Genomic DNA, 12043 nt, shown 5'->3' with positions numbered 1-12043 from the left:
AGAATAAACCAGGGCCAGAGGTGCTGCCTGACTTCCTGCAGGCCCAGCTTGTTTATATGATGCTCAGAGCCCAGTCCCCTGCAGCTCCCATCTCCAGTGTTCTGTGCTTGTTGGGCCACCTCTTGGGTGGTGGCCTTGCTTATAACCTTCCCATGACCTTCTGGACAGAGTCTCAAGCAGTGACCCACCCTATGGGCCAGTTCTGGTCTTGCTTGGACATGGTTTGTTCAACCCTAACCTGGGTTCCTGACCCTTATAAACAGAATAAAGGCTCTTTGGGGGCCAGTAGCACCCTGGACCAGTTGGGGAAGTAGGAAGTCATTACTCAGTGAGGTCTTGGAGTCATGATTCTCAGAATCAGGCATGTGGGACAGGATGCTGTGATGAGACCATAAAGTGGAATTGTTCAGGTAGGGCAGGGACACCGGAAGAAAGTTCTGATCTTGGTTCCTCATTGTCTCTCACCCCTTCCTGGTTCTTATGTGTGAGAATGGAACTCAAGCTGAGAACGGACCCACGAGCCCATCATCATTGGACCAACTGGACAGACCTATTGGTTCATCCTTCTCTCCATGTCCCACCCCCAGTTTCTGCGATCAGTCCTTCAAAAGGCCCTGAAACTAGCAGTCCAATGGTAGCTCATTCACAGAGACACCTCCAGCTTACAATAGCTCTGCCCTCTGTTTCTCTTAACTCCTACGCTATGAATTTTGTAATGAGTCTACAAGACATTTCTTTCTAGATCTTGCCCCCTGTGGCCTGTGGATTTTATCTTGAAAGCCTGAGATGTAGAATGAGGAGTGTCCAGGGCACCAGCTCCTGAGTTTAAGCCTACCTTAGGCGAGAGGAAAAGCCTCCATCTAACTTAAACACAATTCACCTTTCATATGTAAACTGTTGGCCAGCTAGGTCACCTGCCTCTCTCTAGCACCGTTTATGGAAGAAGGAAGGGGATATTCAGAGTTGCTTCCTCTTGCCCATTCTTCTGTCCTCCCAGAACACAACTGCTTGCTTCAGCTGTAGTTGGTAATGTATAAGAGTCATCCAGGTGGTACTGGTTTTGAAGGCATGAAGGGGTCATGAAGATCAGCTGAGGCTTGGCACAGTGAGAGACCATGAAAGGCCATTGGTGAAGGTGCAGCCTCAGTTGTTATTGATGGCCCTGGACTGAAGGGGTCATGCAAAGGATTTGAGGCTTGGCACTATGAAGAGAGCCTGTGAGCGACTATTGTTGAAACCTAGTTGCAGCAGAAGATCCCAGTGTATTGGAGATGCTAGTACCCTGAGATGATCACCAAGAACAGCAGCAGCAGTGGATTCAATCAATATGAGCTTAGAGTGCTACAGAGAGCTAGAGAAGAGCTGGAGAAGTGACACCAGCCCTCTGGAGGAGCCTAAAATATCATATGTGAATCTCAGTCATTGAAACAAGAAGCTGTAACACTGAAGTTTCCTTGGAGACCCCAAGATGTTTGAGATGCTACAGCAGTGGGCTATCTGCTGAGGAAAGCTACTAACAGGGCGTGGAACCAGCCTAGCAGAAAGAAGTTTGTTGCTGTCAACAAAGATGAAAAAGGAGTTGGAGATCTAAAGACAGCTTTGACATCAGCCATGGAGATGCAGACTTTGGAGTTTGCCCAGCTGGTTTCTTGTCCTGCTTTGGGGATTATAGTTAAGTGATTGGATGAGTCTCAGAAGAGACTTTGAATTTGGACTTTTAGCATTGTTGAGACTGATTTTGAAGTTGGAATAAGTGTATTTTGCATTATGGTATGTTTAGGTATAGCTCCCACAGACTCATATGTTTGAACAAGTCTATGGGGGCCAGGGAGTGGAATGTGGTGGTTTGTATATGCTCAGCCAAGGGAGTGGAACTATTTGGAGGTGTGACCTTGTTGGAGTAGGTGTGTCACTGTGGGTGTGGGTTTTAATACCCTCGTCCTAGCTGCCTGGAAGTCAGTATTCTACCAACAGCCTTCAGATGAAGATGTAGAACTCTCAGCATCTCCTGTACCATGCCTGAGTAAATGCCACCATGTTCCTGCCTTGATGATAATGAACTGAACCTCTGAACCTATAAGCCAGCCCCTTTTAAGAGTTGCCTTGATGGTGCATGCCTTTAATCCCAGCACTTGGGAGGCAGAGGCAGGTGAATCTCTGAGTTCGAGGCCAGCCTGGTCTACAAAGTGAGTTCCAGAACAGCTAGGGCTACACAGAGAAACCCTGTCTCGGGAAAAAAAAAAAAAAAGAGTTGCCTTGGTCATGATGTCTGTTCACACCAGTAAAATCCTAACTAAGACACCACCCTAGGCCATTCCTCTTTCTAGAACTTGTTAAATCCTACTGGGCCTCATCTCATGTCAGATGGAGTAGTTTGAGTCTGCCTCAGCTCCTGGCCTCTTCCCTTCACTTGGAAGTAGAGATGTTCTAGCCTTGGGGCTGTCGCAACTACAAGGGACTTATGCATTCCCACCCTTCTGCCCAGCCTACTTTTCCCTTGGGCATCCATCCTGCACGCCCTGGCAGTGCCTGTCTCTGTGTAAGTGGTTGAGTAGCACAAGATATGTCCAGTGTGAAGGCCATCCCTGGGGTCCACAGCACAGCAGGAATGAAGGAGACATCTGTGTTGGTAGCAGAGGAAGCAGAGCTGAAGGGAGAGGGGTCAGTGCCAATTTTTGAGACTTCCACTAAGTTGTGGCTCAGCTAAGGCCAGCTTCCCTGTCTTGAGAAGGTCACAGTAGCTAGACATAAACTGCCCAAGGAAATGAAGGCCAGTAGGGACTTTGGGTGATCCCGTGGGATGATCTGAACCACCCGTCCTGTGAGATTCAATCATCACTCCCAAGTAGGGAGAGGTCAACAGTATGTTCCAGGTACCATGACATCATGACTTCTCAGTAGGATGGGATTAGTGGTTGATCATCTGTGTTCTGTAACAAGGCATGCTTTGTACTGATAATTACCTAATTTTTCCCTTCACCCTAATGAGTTTGTACCCTGACTTTCTTTCAGGCCACACTAAAGGGAGCTTCCTCTTCTTCATCACTCCTGCTTCCTGGGGGTCTGTTGTAGATGGGAATGAGGCTGTCTTTTCAGAATTCAAGTTGAGTGATGTGCCTAGTGAGCAAATTTAGTTGACAAATTTTACCCGTTTACGTTTATTTTAACCACTATCATCTTAGGACCCACTCCTGCCACCTTCCCACCTTCTCTCTCTCTCCCTCCCTCCCTCATCCTCATGGATGTTTCACTCTCTTAGTGAAGGTCACCCTCAACTCAAGCTCATGCTGTGTACTGCTGGCTTCTCAATCATGTCGGGGAAATCATGGTGGCAGGAACGCAAGGCAGATGGTCATATGACATCCACAACCGAGAAGCAAAGAGAGATGAGAGCTGATATTCAACTTGTGTTCTCTGTTTTATTCATAAGATGGTGCCACCCACATTTAGGATGGATTGTCCCACCCAAGTGATTTAAATAAGCTAGATAATTTCTGACACTCGTGCCCAGTGACTTGTCTCCTAGGTGATTCTAGGCTCTTTCCAGTTGGAAACCACCATGCCCATCTATCTGACATCATTGACTGTTTTTTCCTGAATATTGGTCCCCGTTCCTTAGATGTGATTTTACCATTCTGGTCTCTGTCTTGCAGCCATGGGCCCCTGGTTCTTGCCTGTTTCATGCTTCTGCTCTCTAAGTATCCTGTCTCTATCACTTCCCTCTGTCATCTGGACCATCCATGGGTTCTCCAGCATGCCATGCGGCTTCTGCCCTCAACCCCATCTCCCATGTTTCTTTCATCCCTAAACTTCTAATTCGAAGTTTGTTCCCAGAACTTATGTAGATTTTTGTTCTTGCTCTATGGTACCCATGTCAACATACTGTTGAGATATAACATGCCCCTCCACAAAGCCTAGCCTGATTCCCAACACTGCAGCATTCAGACAGTGTTTGGGGGAAGAGATTGGATCCGGAAAGCTTTGAATTTCAAGGAGCTGTAATCTGATGGCATGACTGTGAGGTGGTAGAAACTTCTAGATGTGGGGCGTTGTTATAAGAAGTAGTTCATTCCTCAATGGGCCCTGGAAAGACCGATTTACCTTGCCCCTCACTCCCTTGAGCCCATCTTCTCTGGTCCCTGGCCACCAAAATATGAACACATCCTCATGCCACAGTGTTCACCTCACTGTTGCCCAGAAGCATCTGAGCTAGCTGACTGGCAAAATTGCTGAACCGGGAGCCAAAATAGATGTCTGACCCTTAGCTTTTCCTAAAAATCACAGTGAGGGAGAGTCTGACACATGCCTTGCCACACATGTGAGGTCTGTGAGGGCTGATCCCCCATTCTGTGAATGGGTATGCATTTTCTATTCTTGTTTGGGTGCTGATGTCAGGCCTTGAATGATTGCAGGCCTTTGCTTGTAAATCCACTTTAAGTCTGATGTCCTTGACCTGAGACACCTGGTGCAGCTGTGGGTTTCTTTCCAGGACAGGATCTTTAGAGTTAATAGTTTTAATTGTATAATTACAGGGGAATAATTAGGTGGGAAGGCAGCTATGAAATTTCTAGAAACCAAATTTCCATTGTAGTCACAACATAGGTGGTCTTTATAAGCATGACACAGTTCAATGTAATCGCACCTGTTTTGTGATGTTTCCAGGAATCTGTGCTGTCTCCCAGCAGCAAAGACACCTGATCCAAGCTGGTCTGCTGTTTATACCTATTCCTATTGAAGGAATACTATTTCCGCTGGGCTCATGCAAGCAAAGCTTTGTATTCTCCCTACTGGACAGAGTTTAGGAGCCCAGATCCTGGAACTTCAATGAAGGTGATGAGGACTGTCCCTAACTCAAATCGGCCCCGCCTTCTCTAAGGTGAACTGACCTGGCCTCGACCATATTATCTAGGAACTCACTGAATTCTGCCTCACATGTCAGAGCACCCCTGATAGCTGCATATTCCCCCCCCCTCAAAGTTCCCTAAGGGACTTCTGCACATAATGTCCTTCCTCACTGAGAAGGCTGCTAGGGGGTAGTGTTTCTGAAATACTTACGGTCCAATGCTCTCTCTGGTCCTCCACCATCTGTCCACCACCCATTCCTTGTTCCTTGGTTGTGAATCCCTCTTCAACGTCTGGCTAGAAATGAGCATTGCCACATTCTCTCACACAGATATGAGCCAGACCTAAGTCTGCCACTCGGAAGGCACAAGATGACAGCCCAGGTAGCCGCCAAACTTCCTTGTATGGTAGGGGTTAATCATGGCTCAAGCCCAGGGTCATGGGGAAAGGCTCTGAGTACTCTGGACCAGGTTACCCTCCATCATCACTAATGGAGGCCAAAGGCTAGCAAATTCATTGAAAGCTTGCTATGTTCCTGATGGGACTGACCTACTATGTGCCTCAATGGATAAGCAGTCCTGACCCCTGTAACCAGATCTCTCTGGCTGAGACACCTTTCTTAGTAGATACCAGCAGGTAAAGTACATGTATGTTTCATAGGGCTGCCGGGTCAAAAGTTGTATACAGGGCCTACTGGCTACAGAGGGCTGGGGGTTCCTAGAGAGAAGTGGGTTGTATGTACTGGGAAAGCTTTAGCGTTCAAGTGACATGGTGGTCAACTGGCATCTATTTGTCAAAGCAGCTCAGGGAAGGCATCTCCCTGGTGAACCAACCTCTGGGAAACCTTTCCACAAAACTGACACCAACATCTAGTTCAGGAGCTCTAGAAAATTGTTCAACTTCTGACAAAGACTCCCAAGGAACAGAGGGACGGCAGGATCAAGGGGTGGCCACCACCACCTGTTGGCCTTCCATATGTGCCACAGACTTAAGAAGCTTCCAGGCTATGTGAAAATAAAAACAGAGCAAGAGACAGCATCCCTGAAGCTCCAGGGACCAAGAAGTACCGAGCAGGTCTGGTGATATCACTACTACCCAGAAGGAGCAGAGGGTCTTGGTAGTGCTCCATGGCCCTAGTCTGGTGACTCTAGACACCATAGAAATAATGACTTATAGAAAGAAAGCCAAGTAACACCTGTTCCTTGGGTCCCAAGGTCACCCGTGTCACCTGCTGCTTAGAGCCACTGCCTTGGCTTCTGTGAGGGTGGATACTATATTTAGAAGTTATCTTGGACTGAATAGTGCTCCTCATGGTCCCATGGTGAATCCCCAAGCCTGTGACTGGTTTTGGAGATGGATCATTAGGCAGTCACGGAGGTTAAATGAGATCATGGTAGTAGGGAAGATAGGAAGAACCCTGGCTGGTCCAGGAGCACTTCTTAGATCTTGAGCCAAGTAGCACATGGCGGGCAGGAGCAAGAGTCCTGTCAGTCATCAGTGGGTGCTGACTGCATGCTGCCCATTCCCAGGAAGAAGCGAGGGAGGACTGGTCTAAGCCTTGCCCCCAAGCATCTGGCCGTGATGGCTGGATGACATCACTGGGCTCTGTGGATGATGGTGAACTGCCCTGTGGTCCTGTGGACAGGTCAGAGAGGCCGGGATGTTGGTGAGACTCAGTGGGCCTGCCATCATACCCAAACCCTGGCTGTCCTGCCAAGCCTCCCATTGATGGTTTTTATTTTCTGCAGGAAATGTGGCTGCTGAGGCTTCCCTGAAAGGTTCTTCCTTCCAGATCCTATTGATAAACAGCACTCAGGGAGAGAAGCCCAAGGAGGGAAGTCAGGATGAGAAATGTCACTCACCAGCAGGGTTTGCTTCAAATCCACAGGCCTACGAGGAAGAGCTGATGGATTTTGAGGTCTTCCTGCAATGTTCATTTTGCACCTAAATGAGGCTCACATTTGGAGCTAAGAGATGGAAATCCCTGTTTCTCTCTGTCTCTGTCTCTCTCACACTCCCTTTCCCCCTCTTACTCTCCCCAGATTAAAACAGAGTTATGGCTCTGAGTCTGCCTTCACATTGATAGGTCCTCATGCAATGTACAAGCTGGGTATATGTTCCCTGGAAAACACACATACACACATACGTGTACACACACACACACACCTCTACCTCAGTACAGACACAAAAGAGCACACATGGATATCCACCCAAATGCATGCACACAAGTATGGTCCCCTGTAATGAGTAAATATAAGCACACATACTGCACAGCCACACAGAAAGACACACACACACACACACACACACACGAGAACATGTTCCATGCGCATGTGAACACACCACCTCATACGGGCATTCAGGCTGTGCACGCTGTGGCCGAGATGCACTCAGCCCATGCGAGCATCAGCTTGCACTCACAAGGGCAGACAAAGCATGCCCTCAACAGAGAGTCCCCAGTGGTTAAAAGTCAGACATTAAAAGCATTAATAAAAGACGCTGCCAGAAGTTCAGTTGCAACATTGATTTCCTGGTTGTCAGAGCTGAGTAAATAAACCCCAAGTGGCATTTAATACCCAGTCTTCTCACAAAAGAACAGCTCTGGGGAACAGCCGAGCCAGTAAACACGGCCGACCTTCTTCAAAGCCGAGCGGACTGCAGTGGGCTGCGACACCGGGACCCTTCCTCCTCCGACAGTCCCAGGGTCTCTTAGCCTCATCTGTTAACTTGTTTATCTTACAGTCTATAGTTGGGAACCAGGGCCAAGGTCTTAGAGGCAGCTCAACTGTCAGTGGATGTCCCTTGACACCACACAGATGTTCCAGGTCCTTCCATGTGTGACTAGAAAGTTTTCCCTCCTGGGCCACCCAAACCTAAGATGGACTGAGATATCCCTGAGCTTGCATTCTGTACCCATCACCTCTAATCCAGGTGATCTGGATTACGTCCTTTGAAATATAATTGAGATCCTAACCCCTGTGCTTAGAGGCTGACAGGGTCTTTAAAGACAGTGAGTGTATACCATGTGTGTTCTTTTGTGATTGGGTTACCTCACTCAGGATGATATTTTCTAGTTCCTTTATTTATAATAGCCAGAAGCTGGAAAGAATCCAGATGTCCTTAAACAGAGAAATGGATACAGAAAATGTGGTACATTTACACAATGGAGTAGTACTCAGCTATTAAAAACAATGACTTCATGAAAATTTTAGGGTGTGGCTTTCTGATTGTCTTTGCTACATTGTTTCTCATGAGAATTCAGCAATCAACGTTGCCTTTATTTCTCCATGTAAAATATATCCTTTAAAAAAATCCTTTTGTCTTTGTCACTGGTATTGAGTGATGTGATTATGTGTGTCCTGCTTGAGTGTGTGTGTGTGTGTGTGTGTGTGTGTGTGTGTGTATGTGTGTATGTGTGTGTGTATGTGTGTGTATGTGTGTGTGTATGTGTGTGTATGTGTGTGTATGTGTGTGTGTATGTGTGTGTGTGTGTGTGTGTGTGTGTGTGTTTATGTGTGTTTTTAAGCTTTTCTATCTGAAGAACTACATTTATATTTGGAAAAGTTGGAATGTTCTCTCTGTTCAAATATATGTATTAGGCAGCTTTTCATTTTCTTTCAATAATATTCCACTAAAATTTAAAGCCAAGTATTTTTTTTTCTCTTTGCAGAAGGCCTTTGTGAAGTATCCCGCACCGTGCCGCTGGGCCCTCCAATCTTCTGCGGTGTCAAATCTGCCATGCAGTCCCAGCCACTGCGATTTTCATCTTAGACTTGCGAGTTTCTAGGTCTAGAAGTTTTATTAGGGTTTTCTTTCTTATTTCCCACGCCTCTTTTCAGGACGTTTTTGTTTCTGTAACTTCGGCCGTATGAAATGCAGCTTTAAGGAGCAGTTTAAAGCCTGCTTAATCCCATCAGCCCTGTCAGTCTCTAGTCTACTTTGGCTCACATCTCCTTGGTCCTTTTCATGCCTGGTCATTTTTTTATTGGATTCTAGACATTGTGCATTTTATCTGGGTGCGTGGTGGATATTTTTGCATTCCGGGCAATCTTCTTACAGTTTGTTTTGGAAAGAGCCTTCCTATTTTAAGTCCTGCTTTGGAGAGTTGACAGGTGTGACTACACCAATGTTCAGATGTTGGGCTGAGTGAGGCAAGCCCAGGCAGTGGATTGTACCCTGTGAATGGGAGGCTGGGATGGCAAGGTAGTGGGGCAGCCCTGCTCCTGGTCCTGGGTGGGTGCTGCTTACTGCTCCGACTGAGCTACTTGGGTATTGTCCTGGTTATGTGTGGCACTCTTACATGCCTTCAGTAATACGTTGAAGACCAAAGACACCATTGCAGGCCTCAGGCCTCGAGTTCTCTGTGGCTCTCTCATGTCTGCTCTTCTAGCCTGCGAGTAACCCTTAGTTTCCTAGACCCTCAGATCCATGTCTTCACTTCAGAGTTCACAGATCTGTTTTGAAAGCCCCTTCTGCCAGCACCTGAGAACTATGTCAGGACAGCAACGTTAGGATGGAAACATGGGATTTTAGGGCTCATCTCCCTTTCCATCTCTCTGAAGCACTGTTTTTAGTTGCCTTATACTAACACCCCCCCCCCAGCCAGTGTTTTGTATGTTTTACTCGTTTTGATTTGCTGTGTCTCACATGACACTCGAAAGATTCTGAATAGACCCCAGAGTGGACAGACTGTATAGGGCCATCTCAGTCCTGGAAGCAGGGTTTCTATTCCTTTCCACAAAATCTCCAATGTTCTACTCTCAGTGGCATGTGTGTGCATGTATCCATACATGTGCATTTGTGCACCTGGTGTGTGTGTGTGTGTGTGTGTGTGTGTGTGTGTGTGTGTTTGATGCTTTGAGCTCCAGGAAGAAGCTGAGATGAAAGACACCCTCTTTTGATGGGAGTAGCATAGATGGCAGTTTAGAAACTTCTCAGATTGGTCTCCATGGCATGCTCCTTGCCTGGTTATTGGCTTCCCTGCTGAAGCCTCACAAGGTTGGGCTCCTTGTTTTCTGAAGCTCTGTCCTGGTTCCTAGGTAGGACACATATCATTAGGTGTTTGGCAGGAGGGATGAGGGTACCATGGCTCTGCCACTCGCCATGAGTACATCACTTCCCTGACGTTCATCAAGGACCTGTGTTAGCAATGTCTCCCACCCAGGGCTTCTGCACTGAGGTGAGATTACTTCCTATGTAGGGGGGAACCTAGTGAGCTTCACCCTAGGCACAAAGTATGGCCACCAAGAAAAAGAATGAGATGCCCAGGAATCTGAGTAGGCCTGAAGCTATGAGGCCATCTAATGTGGTTTGGGGCTCTATTCATCCCTGGTTCCACACTTCTTGGGCTTGATTTGCTGTCTGCCTCCTGCATTGGAACACGAGTAATACTTGGGCACCTTTGGTCCCCTGAAGTCTCCACTATGTGTGGGTTAAATCTAGAGTAGCCCTCCTCTGGTCTCATGCAGGCTTCCTGGTGACTCGTCAGGAGGCAGAAAAAAAAAATCATAAGTGTTCATGAGGTTTCTGGCTGCTCTGACCCTCAAAATCTCTGCCTCCCCTCCCTTAGTCCTCCCCAGTCTCAGGATCAGGAGACTCTCTCTGGTAGACCTGCCCCTGCAGCCGTCCTCAGTAACAACACCTGGAGACTTTGTTCCAGCCCACTCAGCTCCTGATATCCTGGTCCCTGATGCCATTTGCCTGCTGCCTCTTAACTCAGAGACCAGGACCTGTAGACTATGCTGGGTCCTTCAGGCTATGCTGGGACCTGCAGGTTCTCCTGGGATGGTCAGGTTGAATTGGGACAGGCAGGCTGAACTGGACCTGCAGGCTGAGCTGAGACAGTCAAGCTGGACTGGGACCTTCAGGCTGATCTGGGACCTGCAGGCTGAGTTGGAATAGGCAGGCTGTTCTGGGACCTTCAGGCTGAGCTGGGACAGGCAGGCTGTTCTGAGACCTTCAGGGTGAGCTGGGACCTACAGGCTGAGCTGGGACCTGCAGGTTGAGCTGGGTCAGACAGACAGTGCTGAGATCTGCAGGCAGTGCTGGAACCTGCAGGCTGAGCTGGGACAGCCTCCGTGCTTTGAGCCAGTCATGTCCACTCACTCCATATTCCTCTTGGAGCTTCAATCCTACATAATCTGATGCTCCACACCAGAACCCTGCCCAGGATTGCATGTCTGGGACAGAACGGGTCTATGGCTGGAGGCTCCAGGTGACCAGTAAGTACCATCCCCCCTGGCTAGTCTGTGGGGTGGGGGCCAGGAACCAGGGCAGACACCACTTCTATTGAATCCAGGTGAGATGCAGGTGTTGAGAAACCCTTCATCCTCACCCCCCCCCACGTTATCCTCACCCCACCCCCCACGTCCTGTGTGTGTTTTCCTTCTTCCAGAGATTTATTCTATTTTTAATTAACACATAATAATTGTACAATTTAAGAGAGGTGATGTGATGTTTTGATGTGTGTGTGTACATTGTACAATGATCAGATCAGGATAATTAACACGTCCATCATCTCTAAAGCCTGTCATTTCTTTGTAGGGAGATGGCAACATCTGCTCTTCTGGCTATTTTGGGACTTACCTTAATGCTAGCCATGGCTGTCACTTGGCATGTGCCACATGGCAGAACACGGTACACCTTGCTGCCTAACTCTGTGCCCACTGACCACCCTTCCCTATTAACCTCCAGGCTCCTACCTAGCATTTGTTCGCTATTCTGCCCTTAACTTGTAGGAGATGAGCTTGTCCAGTGTCCACACGTGAAGAGGATCGTGCAGGGTTAGTTCCTCCGTGTCTGGCTTATTTCATTGTACACAATGCCCTTCAGCTGCATCTGTCTACTCGAATAGGACAGGATTTCATTTTTTTTAAGATGGCAGAACAGCCATCCATTGTGCACACACATAACATTTTCTTTGTCCATTCATCTGCTGATGGACACTTAGCTAGCAATTTCACTCCCGAGAGTTTATGTAATCAGACCTCAGAGAGATGTCTGGACTTCCGTGTTGATTGCGGCAACCATTCAAATGGCCAAGATGATATTTTCTGTTTTAAGACCCAGCCTGCAGAGCTTCTGGAGAGATTGGGAGTCAAGAGCAATGAGGAAGAGAGAAGAATTGGGGATTAGCTGAGAACCAGGAAGCCCAAGATTGCTGACCTAGGAGCAGTGCAGAGGTGGCCTTTTGGATACTCTT

At 47.7% G+C, this 12043-nt stretch overlaps 1 long non-coding RNA gene across 1 annotated transcript in view; it reads left to right on the top strand.

Moving 5' to 3' along the window:
- Gm19859 overlaps positions 1 to 6908 on the top strand; it is a 165878-nt gene extending 158970 nt beyond the window's left edge. The window contains exon 6 of the long non-coding RNA XR_001781685.2: positions 6591 to 6908. This is a non-coding gene — a long non-coding RNA (predicted gene, 19859). The remainder of the gene's footprint in view (positions 1 to 6590) is intronic.
- The last annotated feature ends 5135 nt before the right edge of the window (positions 6909 to 12043 follow it).

This window comes from Mus musculus, chromosome 15, assembly GCF_000001635.26.
Source record: "Mus musculus strain C57BL/6J chromosome 15, GRCm38.p6 C57BL/6J".
NCBI classification, from domain to species: Eukaryota; Metazoa; Chordata; class Mammalia; order Rodentia; family Muridae; genus Mus; species Mus musculus.
This window is presented reverse-complemented; position numbering and strand designations above follow the sequence as displayed.